The following is a 17,110-nucleotide window of genomic DNA, read 5'->3' as shown; positions in this document are numbered from 1 at the left end:
AGAGGGCGCCTGGGTGGCTCAGTCGTTAAGTGTCTGCCTTTGGCTCAGGTCATGATCCCAGGGTCCTGGAATCGAGCCCCACATCGGGCTCCCTACTCAGCGGGAAGCCTGCTTCTCCCTCTCCCACTCCCCCTGCTTGTGTTCCCTCTCTTCTGTGTCTCTCACTGTCAAATGAATAAAATCTTTATTAAAAAAAAAAACTAGTAAAAGACACTATTATATTTGAGAAGTATTTTGGGGAAGTTATTTTTGGTCATATATTTTTTTCAGGGATTAATAATGACTAAAACACACTTCTTTACTGTATTTTGCAAATGTACATCATTGTAAACAAACCTGATGCATGAAAATAGGAATTTATACATAATGTATATTAATGATTGAATGTTTTCTTTAAAAAAGGGTTATTTTGGGGCGCCTGGGTGGCTCAGTTGGTTAAGCATCTGCCTTCGGGTCAGGTCATGATCTCAGGGTCCTGGGATTGAGCCCTGCATCAGGCTCCTTGCTCAGCCAGGAGCCTGCTTTTCCCTCTCCCTCTGCTTGTTTCTCCCCCTGCTTGTTCTCTCTCTGTCAAATAAATAAATAAGATCTTTTTAAAAAATTAAAAATAAATAAAAGGAGTTATTTTCCAAATAACTCATAATAACCTAACTGCAAATGAAAGCTTTTCTAATACATTAAAAGTGCTTTTGATTTCATTATATTATTTTAAAGTAGGTACTATAGAAAATTCTTATAAAAAAGAAAATAAAAATCACCTGTATTCTACTCAGGGGTCTGTTAACAATTTTTGTTTATTTCTCTCCAATTTCCCTCAGTGAGATTACACACACACACACACACACACACACATATCACAGACGTGAACACACAAAAACACACGTTTTGTATACTGTTTTTCTCTCAACTTTTAGAATTTTCTCACACCTGTAAATACTTTTTATACCTATCTTTAGCCTTTGCATATTATTGCATAATATAGATATAACCTTAATTTATTTTCTAGTTCCCTTATTATGGAACATTTTTTATTGTTTTCATTTTTTATTTGATAATGATGTGATGAATATTTTTGTGTTTAAGTCTTTGTTTTTTAATGACATCTTTAATAATAAATCTTTAATAACAATCTAGGATAGATTGTTAAAATTGAAATTGAGTCAAAGGATTAAAATATATTTGAGATTATTAAGAGAGATTGTTAACTATTTTTCTGTAGGAAATTTAATCAATATATAATCCTTTTATGTATGTATGACAATACTTCCTTATTGTATACCAATTATTATGAACTGAATATTTGCCCCTCCATTCATATATTGAAATCTAATCCACAATATGTTTGGAAGTGGGGCCTTTGGATGGCAATTAGGTCATGAGGACGGAGCCCTCATGGATAGGATTAGTGCCCTGATAATCATCCAGAGAGCTAGTTTACTCTATTTCCACCAAGTGAGGATACAAGAGGTCTGCAGTCTACAACCTGGAAGGGTGCTCTTACCTGAACTTGGGCATCCTAGCACCCTGGTGTCAGACTTCTAACATCAAAACTGTGAGAAATAAATTCCTGTTGTTTATAAGCTACCCAGTCTATGGCACTTACATACAACAGACCAAACTGACTAAGGCATTATTATATATATTTTAATTTTTGCTCTTTTATGCCTTAAAGGTTATACTTTATTGCTTTAATATTTATTTCTTTTCTAACTTGAAAGATTAACAACTTTTTCCTGTTAATTATGAATATTCTTTTATGAAGTATAAGTTTATATCATTTACCAATTTTCTTTTACATTTTTAATTGTTTTAATTAATTGATCTCTTAGCATTATTTATTTCTATGCCTTGTTAAATTTAAGGCAAATGTTTTTCTTGGAATGTGGTTTACCTTTTGATTTTGTTATAAAATTTGATTTAAGTGAAAAGGTATTTTAATTTAGTTCTTTTAATTAGTCACATCTAACAATCTTTTCATTTTCATCTTTGTTTTTTTATAAAGGAAGCCCTTCCCAATTCAGAAAAATCATATTTACTCATAAATATTTATTTTTATTTATTTAATTTTTTCCAGTTTGCTACAGAAAAGTTTAAGTATGCAAGAAGATTTTCTTTTTTTTAACTTGTCCTTTTATTTATTTGTTTATATTTTTTAAATGGTTACATTTAGAAGTACTCATTTTTAATGGCTTAATTTTTTTGACTTAACTCTTTCTCCATTTATAATTATTCTGGTATGCAGTCTAAATGGAAGATCTAAAATTTAATTTTTCTAAGTGGTTATTCAATTATACTATTATTTATTGAATGATTTATCTGCCTGCTTTTACACCTGTACTACACTGTTTTAATTATCATAACTTTATATGTTTATATATATGGTAGATCAAATTGCTATCCAACATTACTGTTATATTTGTCCTCAAATTAGCTTTTTTCCCATGTGCATTTTTCTGAAGCTCTCAATGATTAAAATTCTTAAATGATCCTCCAAAACTACATGGGAATTTTAGTTGGATTCCGTTTGCCTACAAATTAATTTTAGGTGGATCAATATTTGTTGTGTGTCTTCTTAAAATATGTTTCTACCTATCCCATTTGTATCAGACCTTTTTCTTCCTTTGGAGACCCATATGATTTCAGGGAAGCTAAACCAATCATTCCATTCCATCTTTCTTGTCACACAGATGGTGGGCCAGTGACCCAACTGCAGGAATTCCAAATTACAGGGAATGTCAGTACTCCTTGGGGATGCTGGGAAAAGAAGTCTATGCTTGTGGCTTTGGAAGGAAGATATAGGCAAAGAACTGAGATAGAAAGAATTCATGTATTTTTTGTCACTGTTGGACCACTGGATCAGACTTTATTTGATATGTCTGAATTTTTTCATTATTAGAGTAACCAGATTCTTTTTAGGTTTTATTTTAATTTATTTAGTTTTAAAGATTTATTTATTTACTTTAGAGAAGGAGCATGCATGAGCATGAGCAAGAGGGGCAGAGGGAGAGGAAGAGAGAATCTCAAGCAGACTCCACGCTGAACATGGAACCTGATGGGGGGCTCTCAATCTCACAACCCTGAGATCACAACCTAGCTGAAACCAAGAGTCAGATGCTTAATGAACTGGGCCATCCAGGTGCCCCAGTTCTCTTTAGGTGTTAAAGTCAGCTTGACTGGAGGGTATTCTGCTGAGCGAAATAAGTCAATCAGAGAAAGACATGTATCATATGACCTCACTGATATGAGGAATTCTTAATCTCAGGAAACAAACTGAGGATTGCTGAAGTGGTGGGGGGTGGGAGGGATGGGGTGGCTGGGTGATAGACATTGGGGAGGGTATGTGCTATGGTGATCTCTGTGAATTGTGCAAGACTGTTGAATCACAGGGCGCCTGGGTGGCTCAGTTGGTTAAGCGACTGCCTTCGGCTCAGGTCATGATCCTGGAGTCCCTGGATCGAGTCCTGCATCGGGCTCCCTGCTCGGCAGGGAGTCTGCTTCTCCCTCTGACCCTCCCCCCTCTCATGTACTCGCTCTCTCTCATTCTCTCTGTCTCAAATAAATAAATAAAATCTTTAAAAAAAAAAAAGACTGTTGAATCACAGATCTGTACCTCTGAAGCAAGTAATACATTATATGTTAAAAAAAAGAAGAAGATAGCAGGAGGGAAAGAATGAAGGGGGGGAATCGGAGGGGGAGACGAACCATGAGAGACTATGGACTCTGAGAAACAAACTGAGGGTTCTAGAGGGGAGGGGGGTGGGAGGATGGGTTAGCCTGACGATGGGTATTAAGGAGGGCACATACTGAATGGAGCACTGGGTGTTATACACGAACAATGAATCATGGAACACTACATCAAAAACTAATGATGTAATGTATGGTGATTAACATAACATAATAATAAAAAAAAGATTAAAAAAATAAAGTCAGCTTGAATTAGATTTATTGTTACTTTTTCTTTTTTAAGATTTTATTTATTTATTTGACAGAGACACAGCGCGAGAGAGAACACAAGCAGGGGGAATGGGGGAGGGAGAAGCAGGCTTCCCCTCAAGCAGGGAGCCCGATGCGGGGCTCGATCCCAGGACCCTGAGATCATGACCTGAGCCAAAGGCAGACCCTTAACGACTGAGCCACCCAGGTGCCCCGATTTATTGTTACTTTTAAATAAAAACATTTATGTTGATACTACATCATTATAATATTCTTTTTTCATATTCATAAACATTGCATGACTCAATTTCCTCTTTTGTATATATCAGCAAAGTTGTATTATTTTCTTCCCATAGATACATATTTCTTGATTATTTCTGGATACTCTAGTACATTTTAAATTATTCCAACCTAAAAACCTTATTTTGCATAAAGCATTGTAGCAATACACAATAGGCTAAAGTGAAGAAATGAAATAGTAATAAAATAACAAATAATGTTGCTGTTGGTAATCTCTTGTGTAGTAATTACTACAGGCAGAGTTCTATTATATATTGGTATATATAACCCCATGAGGTAGCTATAAATATGATCCCAATTTTATGGAGGAGAGAAAGGAGGCAAAGACATTGAGTAACTATCCCAAGCTTATGCCACCAACTAGTCAGCAGTGTAACTGGGATTTGAAATCAGGCAGTCTGGGTCCAAGGGTCTATGCTCATAACCACAGATTATACTGCTCTTTAATTATAACTGTACCCTCAATCAATAAGAGCATGTAGCAAAAATGACTGTGAATGATTAATGTCAAAAATATTTGTGAGTCCAAAAAAATATTTGTGAGTTTGTAGAGCTATATGAAACAAGTAGGTCAATAGCCAGTTTCTAAGTGCTGGAGTTCCTATCAGTTCACTGAGATTCTTATGTGTGATTTACTCTGGTTTCTGGTGTGGGCTAAAGGCTGAAGGAATGATGGCAATTCAATATGATTCCTTTCGTTTTGCCACCAGACAGTTACCTTATTGACTGTTTGATCTTGCATATAGAGCTTTTAAATAACTACATAATCATACTCAGGAAAACACATCTTCTTTTACTTTCAGGTCCTAAAAATTTCAAATAGGAAGAAGATCAGCACAAGAAGATAGATAAACAAGCTTATACCTCTGTATTTTACAGAGGAGAGAGGCAAGGACTAGACTTGTCTGCAGTAACTTTAGTTACATATGCATGGTCATAAACTTGTTACGACACACTGGAATCAAGATCTAGAAAATTAGAGGGAAGCAACTCAAACTTCTTTTTTCAGCTATGATTCGTGTTCAGAAACGGTTGGACATCTGTTCATTCCATAAACACCAGGGGGCATACTTTCTTTTCTGATCTTTTTTCCTATGGCGCTGTTGACATCTGTTGAACACTTCACTGCCGTTGCTCTTTGCCTCTTGCACATGTATAATACACAATTTGAGGAATCCTTGAATGGTTTGATCTCATAAAGGTGAAACAATCCTAATTTTATATCTTTGGGATGTTTGAGAAATTATTAGGTAAATATTACATTTAAAATTCAGATAGATGAAACCCAAGTTGGTGGATTTCCAGTTTAATTTAGAAATCATAAGTAAACTAGATGTCTAAAATGAAGTGACCAAAAGTTGTTGGAATTTTACTCTTTTTTTTTTTTTGCAGATTAGTAGAGCATGACATTTTGAGATATATTAAGATTAATCATAATTTTTTTTTTTTTGGCAGCTGGCTCTGCACGTGTATGGCTCTAAATCTTATAATTTGACATGATTTGTTAAATATCCACTTTATAACCTTTATTAAACTATTCATTTTACTATCTAATCATATATTTCATTGTTCCATGTGTGCAAATCATGTCTTATCATTGAGAGTAGCTCTTGAAAGCGGGCATGAGGCATCTCTTGGAGGAGAGGGGCCACAGTGGGAACCCATCAAATACTTGTCAAGCTGAATGGAGGAAGGGCCTGAAAGTGGGGCTTTTCCACATACACATCATTATATATATATATCTCTTGCATTCCCCTTATCCTTCCTTAAGTCATTGATCCTGTGTTCAGTGTGCTTGTGGCCCATCTATGCCGAATCTCAGTGGTCAGTAACAAAACTGGAAATAACATTATGTAGTCAGCTGTTCTTTACCTTTTTGTGGAAAAATGTTTCTTAAAAATTGAATAATAAAAACAACTATCATTAATTATGTGCTAAGTGCTTTGCAGATGTTATTTAATTAAATTCACAATAACTCCCTGAATTAGGTACTATTTTTTTTTTTTCATTTTTATAGAGGACACCGAAACTTTAAGCTACTAAATGATGGGGTGGGGATTTCACTGTGTTCCAGTTACTGCCCACCATGGCTTCTCAGGGATAGAACTGACACTTCTCAAATTTACGCAGACTGTCTCAAGGCAAAAACCATTTTTTACCCCTAGGAAATAGGTAGTAGATATCATGGTATTCACTCTAAATTAATATCTATAAGGTAACGTTTCTTCATTTTGTTCCCATTGTGGAAAATTAATAGGTGACAATTTCTTCCTACAAAGAAAATTGTGAATCTAAAATTAGTTCCTATCTTAGAATATTTTTCTCCCTTTTTAGAAAGAGGCATTCTAAGATTTTAAATCTTAGACAAAACTGACTCTGTTGTATTTATGAACCCAGAAGTAAAGTAAAAATAATTTTAGAAGCTACATTTGTTCATTTAGAACAGTGTTCTGGAGGATCATGTTTGCTTTTGAAGTAGTGCCGTCAAGTCTCTTAAAATCATTTGCGACTGGAAATCTCATCTATGTTGTGGAGTGTCTTCAAGCTGCGCCGGTGTCTCACCACTCTCAAGATATGCCTTTTCTGGCTGTAGTCAAGTGTGACCACTGCCTGTTTTTCCCTCCAAGTGCCTCCCATGGAAATTCTTGAAAAATAAAGCAACATTTCAGCCCACACTTTAATGAGTGGACTGGAATCCCTATCCCTTTAGATATCTCAGTAGTGACTCATAGAATTGTCTAGCCCTCGCTTTCCTAACATTTTCCATTCACTGTAAGTTATTTCTTCATCTTTTTTTTTTTTCTGCTCAAAAGTGCTTTTCATGTCTGCCAGCTGAAAAACTAGAAATAAATAAGACCTATAGTTTCCAATTTGAATGTGCTATTTGAGCTTTTTAATGAGCCCTAGTGATCTGGTGTTTGGCAGAAGTACCATCTGAAAATGGACAGTTAGGACACAACTAAAAGCTGCTTGACTATAATTTACTAAATGCGGTGCCAAACTGTGCAATTTGACCTGCCTGCGCCATTTAGTGCTCCCTCTGTCCTCGGTCATTTGTTTTACCACATGTGAGTTTCTGTGGAGGCACCTTTAGGCCACCTAGGGAATCCAGGTACTGAATTTCAAAGTGTAATTAAATGAAATAAATGGCTGCCTGGTGAAATAAGGTTGTGTTGAAACATATGCCAATGGGATGATATGGAATATTATGATACTGATAGAAAATGTGTTCCTTTGGTGTTCCTTGAGGAGATAGGTAACATCCTAATTAAATGATTTGTTCGATCAGAACTGTTCATGCCTCAGCTAGCTATCCATTTGTTTCACGGAAGGATTCTCTGGTTGTAGTTAATAAGAGGAAAATATGAAAAAATATGAGAATAGAGAAATTAATCTCTAAAGGACATTCTGTTTTATCAAAGGAATTTCCCCAGGGATACATATCTTTAAAAATCTTTCCCCTTTTACCTTTAGAGGCCACTTTTATCAGTAACTCTTTAATTATGTCTTACCTCCGGGGCTTGGGTGGAAGCATTGTTGCTATTGGGAAGATGTCATGTTGGATGACCCCTTCTAGTCCTGCCTTGTAGTTGTGATATGTGACCTTCTGGAAATCAGTTATTTTATCTCAACTTCAGCTTTTCTTTCTAGAACATCAATATAATATTTCTTGCCTTGCCTGTCTTCTAGGATTTTTGTGAGCACCAAATGAAATGACACACGTTAGAAATTGCACTATGCATGTAGATTATTAGAATTCAAGGCATCTTTTCAAATTGTTTTAACTTTCTCTAAAGGTGCAAGACCTGGAAATACAAGCAGGTTTAGGTGTTGATAGATCCAGGACTTTAATAAATAAAATACAGTTGTGATTTTTCAAGCCTTGGGGAAATTTTGACATGTAGTCTAGCATTAAGGGGAACAGTGCCAATTTTTGTTATGGTAGCCTATTTCAGAAGACAGATGCTGATATTCAAGGATAGTAGCCAGCAGAGGGGTTCACTCTGCCTTGCTCAAAGTTTCAATTTTTCTCTCTCCTTAAAGGATATAGTTTCAAAAGAACTTTTTCCAATTGCTTTCTTGTGTGCTCTCTCTCTTACACACACACACGTGTGCATGTTTACACAATAGTAAACTGGAGGCTAGCTCAGAAGTGTCAATATAGATATCATAAATGGCCTCATAAAATAAACAGAAATAGCAAGAACAACTCCCATCTCCAAACAGTAAAACACTCCAGCAAAATTTTTGTTACTCAAGCATGCCTTATATTCTGGTCAATCCTTGGGTTTGCAAGAACTAGCTGTATTTGGTTACCACATTAAACAAAAAAGTGTTCATTGATTAGGAACACTAAAATATTAAAAAATAGAATTAAAAGACTTTTCTAAATAATTGATTACTAATTCTTTGAAAAAAAACTATGAATATTGAATGAGGTTTGATAAGATCCTTGGGTCAGGAAAACTGTGGTAAATATATTCAGTAAGTATTTCCTTTCCTTCTTTTACAATGTTTAAGGAGTTCTGCTGTTTTTATATAACACGGGTAATACCTCATTATCTTTGTACTAGGCATTCTTAGTATTTTTAACTATTCTGTTAACAGAGCCAGGTCTGTATAAAAGCCTGTTTCAAATTGGCATATTCATTTTTTTATATAGTTTTAAAAGATTTTATTTATTGATTTGACAGAAAGAGAGACAGAGAGAGAGAGCATAAGCAGGGGGAGCTGTAGGCAGAGGGAGAGGGAGAAGCAGGCTTCCTGCAGAGCAAGGAGCCCAACGTGGACTCAATCCCAGGACCCTGGGATCATGACTTGAGCCAAAGGCAGACGCTTAACTGACTGACCCACCCAGGCACCCTTGATTTGAGTTACAGGTTATAAGAAGCTTGTCACAAATGTGAGAACTGAAATATGTGAGGCAGGTGAAGCTAGATTATGCTTATCAAATCTTGGTGGCTTAGGACTTGAAAGGTTTACTTCTAAGTGTGTTCATTGTGGGCCAACATTAGAGTTTTACTAATTGATATTACTCAGAGGCTGAGGGTGACAGAGTAGTCAGACATCTGCCTGAACATGAGTGGTCGCCTTGCCAAAGAGAAGGACTGTACAGGATCTCCTATTGACTTGGAAGTGACATGCATCACTTGTGCTCACAATCTTTTGGCCAGAATGTCACAGCCCTCCCAACCAGAAAAGGACCACAGAGTGTAATTGACCACTTGCCTGGAATGGAGGTAGACCTAGAAATATTTGGCAAATCGTTCTAATAACTACCACAACAAGTGAGGACAAGTTTTGAAGAAATTAAAAATCTGGCTAATCTTTTTTGAGAGCAAACTATGTGTCAAGTTGTGTTAAGTGTTTTCCATGCACTCTTTCAAGTAAATCACACAATGAGCCTATGAGGTGAGTTGTATTATTATATCTATTTTAAAACTGGGAAAAGAGATGAGACAGGTTAAGTAACTTGTTCAATGGAACAGAGACAGTGAGTAGCCCAGTCAGATCTGCCTGACCCCAGGGGTAGCAATTGTTATGCTTCACTTTTTAAAAATTTCCACACCATGAGATACTATGGACTCAGAAACAAACTGAGGGTTCTAGAGGGGTGGGGAGTGGGGGGATGGGTTAGCCTGGTGATGGGTATTAAAGAGGGCGCGTACTGAATGGAGCACTGGGTGTTATACGCAAACAATGAATCATGGAACACTACATCAAAAACTAATGATGTAATGTATGGTGATTAACATGACATAATAAAATAAAAAAAAAAATAAAAAAAGTTCCACAGTTGTCAGTATTTAGATTTAAAGTGACGGACATCAAGATGGTGATCTATATATTTCCTGTGCTACCCATGACAATTTCAGTCTATTCTTCCTGAAAAGAGGAGCCTGCTGAAGAAAAGCCAACCTGTTGGCTGAAGATGTTTATCCTGAGAGAACTGGAAAGGTATCATCTATTCCAAGGATTTGGTTCTAACTAGTTAGGCTAAGGAGCATTATTCTTTGTAACATGTAATTTTAGTACATTTTTCCAGATTAATGGTGAATGTGGTTCAGGTTACTGATTGACTCTGGATACATATGGTAGTTTTTGAAGTTGCTAGAATGATTTTTAAGCCCATATTTTTAGAAATAAACTTTAGAATAATTCTATTTTATTTACAGAAAAATTGTGAAGATAACATGAGAGCTTCCATATACCCCATACCTAATTTCCCATATTGTTAATATTTTCCAGTACTTTGGCACATTTGTCACAATTAATGAACCAATATTGATGCATTATCATTAAGTAAAGTCCATACTTTATTCAGATTTCCTTAGCTTTATTTAATATCTTTTTTATGTTTCAGAATCTCACTTAGGACACATTTACCATTATGTCTCTTTAGGTCCCTCTTAGCTATGACAGTTCCTTAGATTTTTCTTATTTCTGATAATCTTGACAGTTTTGAGGAGTACTGGTCAGGAGTTTGTAGAATACTTCAGTTGTTATGTTTGTCTCATGATTAATCTGAGGTTATGGGTTCTTGGAGGAAGACCATGGGGATTAAGTTCGGCTCACATTTTGCTCTTTCAAAAATGTCATAGACTGATTTTTTTTCTTTTCTTTAAATTTTATCTACTTTGCTTTGCTTTCCCTTATCTTCTTTTCTCTTTTCTGCTTCCCTTTCTCTTTCCTTTCTCTTCCCTATTTTTTCTAACTCCTCCCCCCCCTTCTTCCTTCCAATCTTCTTTCTTTCCTCTTCATTTCCAAACAAGCTAACACATACTCATCTAAATCCTAGTAGTATATTTCCCTACATGAAGATTCCATAGCTCTTCACTTCCTTACATTTAACTATAAATCCTTAACTATTTTGATGACTCAGGAGGCAAATATATACATTGGTGAAGTTGAATAGGCAGCCCTCGAGTATTGTTTCTCAGATTTTAAACTTTAAGATGTAGAAAACCATATCTGCTTAATTTGTTCAGTAACTATCATAGACTTTTGGTTGTTGCTGTTCAGATTGATTTTCACAGAAAATATGCACATAATTTTTATTATCTAACAACTATTTTGCATTTATTTTAGGATTTGGATCTTTTTAAAGTATTAAAAGATCAGCAGGCACAAAAACTCTTCTGAATCAAGCAATTTACTTTGATCCTGCCCACATGTACCAACCTCTTTTGCTCCCAGTATCCCACTCAGAGAGTAAAATCACTGATGTGGGAAAGATGAATCAAGTATCCACATAGTCAGACGTGTTAATCAAGAATGTAAGATAACATGTATACAACTGATGTGCTAGAAATTAATCCATCTTATTTCTATATACTGTAGATGAAAACTAACTCATTATTTTGCATTCTGTTACATGAAATTTCTTAGAGTTAACATATGCCTTCTATTAGCTTCTCTGCCTAATAGTTTTCTTTACTCTGATCATAGTTTTATTATTTTTAAATTACAAGTGCAAAGGTTGGCAGTGACTGCTTCAGACAAGAAGCTAGAAGCAGATACAGGAGTGGAATTAATGATTCTTATTTCCAACATTTATATTTGTTTTATAATATCATGCTTCTTTTTGAAATGTTTAGTATCATTTTATCTTTGCACTAACATTCCAGACAGAAAAACAACGTAATTATTCTAAATACATTATTATATCTATATATTTCCAGAGCTGAATAAAGAGCTGGTATGGAGGTGGAGAATTATATGTCATCACATTTTATCTTCATGTATTTTGTTTTCACCTTTTGATTATTGATAATGGTAATATTAATATGTTTCATAATGTGGGGTCCCATTTCCTACCTCTGATATGCAATGGATTCCTAGGTCAAAGAACTTGATTTATCACTGGCCATAGTGGGTCTGCTTCCTGATTAACTAGAATCTGGATCTTTCCTTGATTTCTGAATTATGGTTGTTTGTATCATAATCCCTCAATGCTTCAGATTCCAATTTTGTTGGAGGTAGCATTAGGTCTCTCCACAAAAAAACAAACAAAAAACTAATGCCAGACTCCCTTGCAGCTAATACAGTTATGGCCACTAAGTAGGAAATGAAAGTTTAATGGATATTTTGTACAGAATTAACTGGGGGTTTGGGGAAAGCTTAATGTCCTTGGGATGGGGGACTGGATGTGGAATAACCATCTCATAACCTGAAAGTAATGGAAGGTGCTGATGGGGCTGTGTTGTTGCTGCACCAACACAATTTAGAAAATTTGAAAGTGAGGGAAACAGACTTTTTTTTTTTTGATAAGACACTGCAATTGGATTTCTGACATATATCTGAATGTTATTCTCAACATATATTACTTTCCCTTGGTTATGGTAGTGGTGGCAATTCCATACTCTGGAACTTCCTGAGGTTTGGCTGGTGGTGTGTGGATGAGATGTACATATTTAGAGGACCAAGGGTGGAGTGAAAACCTCCCCTTACCATTTTTAACATTTTGTACCTTGACTATTATGCCTAGAGACTCGCTGCTCTCTGCTGGGATATTCTGTTTTAGACTTTGCTCCATTTTGATCCTTTGCCACCTTTTGAAATTTTAATACACAGATTCCTTCCAGATGCTCTAGTCAACTCTCATTTCTGTCCTCCACTTGCCAGCCTTGTCCCATTGCCTCACTTGGCCTGATGAGAAAAGGATTTCCATTTTTACATGCCAAGCACACTCAGAGCCTTTGCAGTTAGTTGCCGATCCTCTGCTTAGGATGCTCTTTTTACATATATCTCCTCATACCTCATTCCCTCACTTCCTTCAGGTCTCTACCCAGATCACCTCCCTGATCACCCCTTCACCTTCTTTATTCTTTTTAATGGCACTTATATACTTAGTAGTTTCTTTATTGTTTGATCCTTTCAGAGAAATCTAAGTTCCAAAAGTACCAGGGACTTTTGTACATTGCAATATCTCCACAGATATAGTACATACTCAATAAATATTTGTTGAAGGAATGAGTTTTTTGCGGACAAACTTAACTGTTCTTAGAGATGGTATTACTGGCAGCCATTGTGATCATAGGGTGTAGTTTTTAGTCAAAAGATTAATATGGGACTGAGATTCTTTGCCTCATTAAACAAACATAAAGATGAGTTGGTGACAACCACAATTTTATTCTTTAGTCACTACTTGGCGAGTCTGATTTTTTGAGACACTGTCTGTTAAATATCCAGTAAACTCAAAGCCTTCACTCATACAAACCATGCCATTTATTGCAATGTTACACTAGGCAGGCTACCCAGCTGTAGTTCTTTCCTAATTATTCATAACCATGTGGTATTTTAGGTCAGTGGTTTGATGCGTAAAGTTCTAAGCTCCTTTTACTTTTACTGCATACAATGAACTATTTTGGCTTTCAATTCACTTTCTGTTTAGATATCCAGTTCCACTTTATATTAGTTTTATGATAGTGAAGAAGTCTGTTGATTTAGTTGAATTCAGGTTTTTATTTATAAAACGGATATAATAATAATAAAAATATCCATCCTGGCAATCTCACAGGATTTTTGTAAGGTTAAGTGATATAATAAATATTCAAATTTATTGTAAAGAAAATTATTATAAAATATACATACATTGTTTTAAATTCACTTTTATACATCCCAATGAGAAAAAATAGTATAATTATTGAATAGTGTTAGAATTGTTGGTTAATTCATTATAATCCTGTGCTTTCTTAAGTGGGAAGCTGCAGACTGATTCAAAGTCAGTTATTTGCTTCTTTTTGACTGAGAATTGGCTTCCTGCTGGGTAATTGCTTGGGTTTTATCCCTACAGATACATAGAAATCTCCATGAGCCTCAATTTCTCTATTTGACTTGTTTAACATAAGCAATATTTCACAGTATTTGCCCAAATACAAAATGTATATATTCTGTATTGAAAATACAGAAATAATAGAGACAACATTGTCAAGAAATTCATTTTGGGGCTGTAATGGATTAGGAGAATTCTCTGAAACAAACCATATTCCAGGTCTCTTGCTTTGTTCTTTTATAGTTTATTGTTGAATACCTGTATAATATAAATTCTTATTGTATACTATCTGATATTATACAAAGAGTGTGAGGAATTTTTAAAATTAAATTAAAAATAGAGACCAGACTTGAGAATCCCCTGAGCAGACAAAACCATTAAAGCCCCATAAGCAAAACCAAATCTAGCTTATTTTATGAACGTAAGAGAAACTTAACTCAGTTTACTTATGAGTGCCTCTGATAAACATAAAAGAAACTTAAGTTATCTCCCTAAAAATGGTATAAGATAATCATTTTTAGCCAATCCCCAACCATCTGGAAACCTCCACTGTAATAACCAATCACTGTAAAGATTGAACAACTTCCTCATTTTCACTTCATAAGTCATCCTGTAATGCCATGCCCCGAGCTTCATATCACTTTTAAATTTCAGAACTCCCAGTTTGCAAACTGTTCTTACAAGCTCTATAAACTTTTACTAACTACTATTTATGGCAGTTTTAATTTTGCTATTTCTGGATTTTTGACAAAACCCAAAATGGATTTTAAAATAATTATATGAAGAATAGAGTTTGCATAGTAATTTCAAGCAGAGTAGGAAGAAGCAGCACATATGAATGGACCTGACAAGGTATTTATATTATATCTAAATAAATGCTACAAAAATGTTTAAGCAAAATTCTTTAAATTATTGTAGGGAAGAAAAATAGTCATGAAATCCTAGGGAAAAGGAAATCTATGTTAGGATGATAAGTTTAAATTAAAAAGAACTAATTTTAACTTTCTATTTTAATAAACTCTTTTGCATTACAGAAGTCTGAAACTTGAAAACTTGAAAGTATTCGTTTTCCCAGTGGTATCTTCCCAACTTCTTATTCTGCTTGCGAAATATTTTAGACATATTGTGCCTGATACTTACATCTGCAATGATAAAAATTCAATTCAGCAATTTTTGAAGCTCCATCTATGTCATTGCAAATGACAAGATTTCATTCTTTTGATGGCTGAGTAGTATTCTATTATACATACATACCACATCTTCTTTATCCATTCATCTGTCGATGGATATTTGGGTTCTTTCCATAGTTTGGTTATTGTTGATAATGCTGCTATAAACATTAGGGTGCATGTGTCCCTTTGAATCAGTGTTTTTGTATCCTTTGGATAAATACCTGGTAATGCAATTGCTGGGCTGTAGGGTAGTTCTATTTTTAACTTTGAGGAACCTCATACTCTCTTCCAGAGTGGCTGTACCAGTTTGCAAATTTCTACCAACAGTGCAAGAGGATTCCCCTTTCTCTGCATCCTTGCCAACATCTGCTGTTTCCTGAGTTAATTTTAGTCATATGGACAGGTGTGAGGCGGTATCTCATTGTGGTTTTTGTATTTCCCTGATGATGAGTGACGTTGAGCATATTTTCATGTGCCTGTTGGCCATCTGGATGCCTTCTTTGGAAAAATAACTATTCATGTTTCTGGCCATTTCTTAACTGGATTATTTGGTTTTGGGGTGTTGAGTTTGATAAGTTCTTTATAGATTTTTGAATACTAACACTTTATCAGATATGTTATTTGCAAATATCTTCTCCCATTCTGTAGTCTGCCTTTTAGTTTTGTTGTTTCCTTCACTGTGCAGAAGCTTTTTTATCTTGATGAAGTCCCAATAGGTTTATTTTTGCTTTTCTTTCCCTTGCTTCCAGGGATGTGTGTAGTAAGAAGTTGCTGTGGTCGAGGTCAAAGAGGATGCTGCCTATGCTCCTGGATTTTGATGGTTTCCTCTCTCACATTTAGGTCGTCCATCCATTTTGAATTTATTTTTGTGTAAAGTATGAGAAAGTGGTCCAACTTCATTCTTCTGCATGTGGCTGTCCAATTTTCCCAACACCATTTATTGAAGAGACTGTCTTTTTTGCATTGGATATTCTTTCCTGCTCTGTTGAAGATTAGGTGACCATATAGTTGTGGGTCCATTTCTGGGTTTTCTATTTGATTCCATTGATCTATGTGTCTCTTTTTGTGCCAGTACCACACTGTCTTGATGCTTACAGCTTTGTAATATAGCTTGAAGCTTGGAATTATGATGACTCCAGCTCTGCTTTTGTTTTTCAACATACTTTGGCTATTCAGGGTCTTTTCTGGTTCCATACAAATTTTAGGATTATTTTTTCTAGCTCTGTGAAAAATGCTGGTGGTGTTTTGATAGGGACTGCTTTAAAAGTATAGATTGCTTTGGGTAGTATAGACATTTTAACACTCTTTGTTCTTCCAATTCATGAGTATGGAATGTTTTTCAATTTCTTTCATAAGTGTTTTATAGTTTTCAGAGTACAGATCATTTACCTCTTTGGTTAGGTTTATTCCTAGCTATCTTAGGGTTTTTGTTGCAATTGTAAATGGGATCGATTCCTTGATTTCTCTTTCTTCTGCTTCACTGTTAATGTATAGAAATGCAGCAGACTTCTGTGCATCGATTTTATATCCAGTGACTTTTCTGAATTCCTGTATCAGTTCTAGCAATTTTTTGGTGGAGTCTTTTGGGTTTTCTACGTAGAGTATCATGTCGTCTGCAGATAGTGAAAGCTTGACTTCTTCCTTGACATTTTGGATGTCTTTTATTTCTTTTTGTTGTCTGATTGCTGAGACTAGGACTTCTAGTACTATGTTAAATAACAATGGTAAGAGTGGACAACCCTGTCTTGTTCCTGACTATAGAGGAAAAGCTCTCAGTTTTTCCCTATTGAGGATGATATTAGCTGTGGGTCTTTCATTTATGGCCTTTATGATGGTGAGGTATAGTCCCTCTCTCTACTTTATTGAGGGTTTTTTTTTATCAAAAAAGGATGTTGTATTTTGTCAAATGCTTTTTCTGCATAAATTGAAA

Source organism: Mirounga angustirostris, unplaced genomic scaffold (assembly GCF_029215605.1).
Source record: "Mirounga angustirostris isolate CCGP_5_RB_7025 unplaced genomic scaffold, mMirAng1.0.hap1 SCAF_3, whole genome shotgun sequence".
NCBI classification, from domain to species: Eukaryota; Metazoa; Chordata; class Mammalia; order Carnivora; family Phocidae; genus Mirounga; species Mirounga angustirostris.
The sequence above is the reverse complement of the archived record's forward strand: the minus strand, read 5'-3'. Positions refer to the sequence as shown.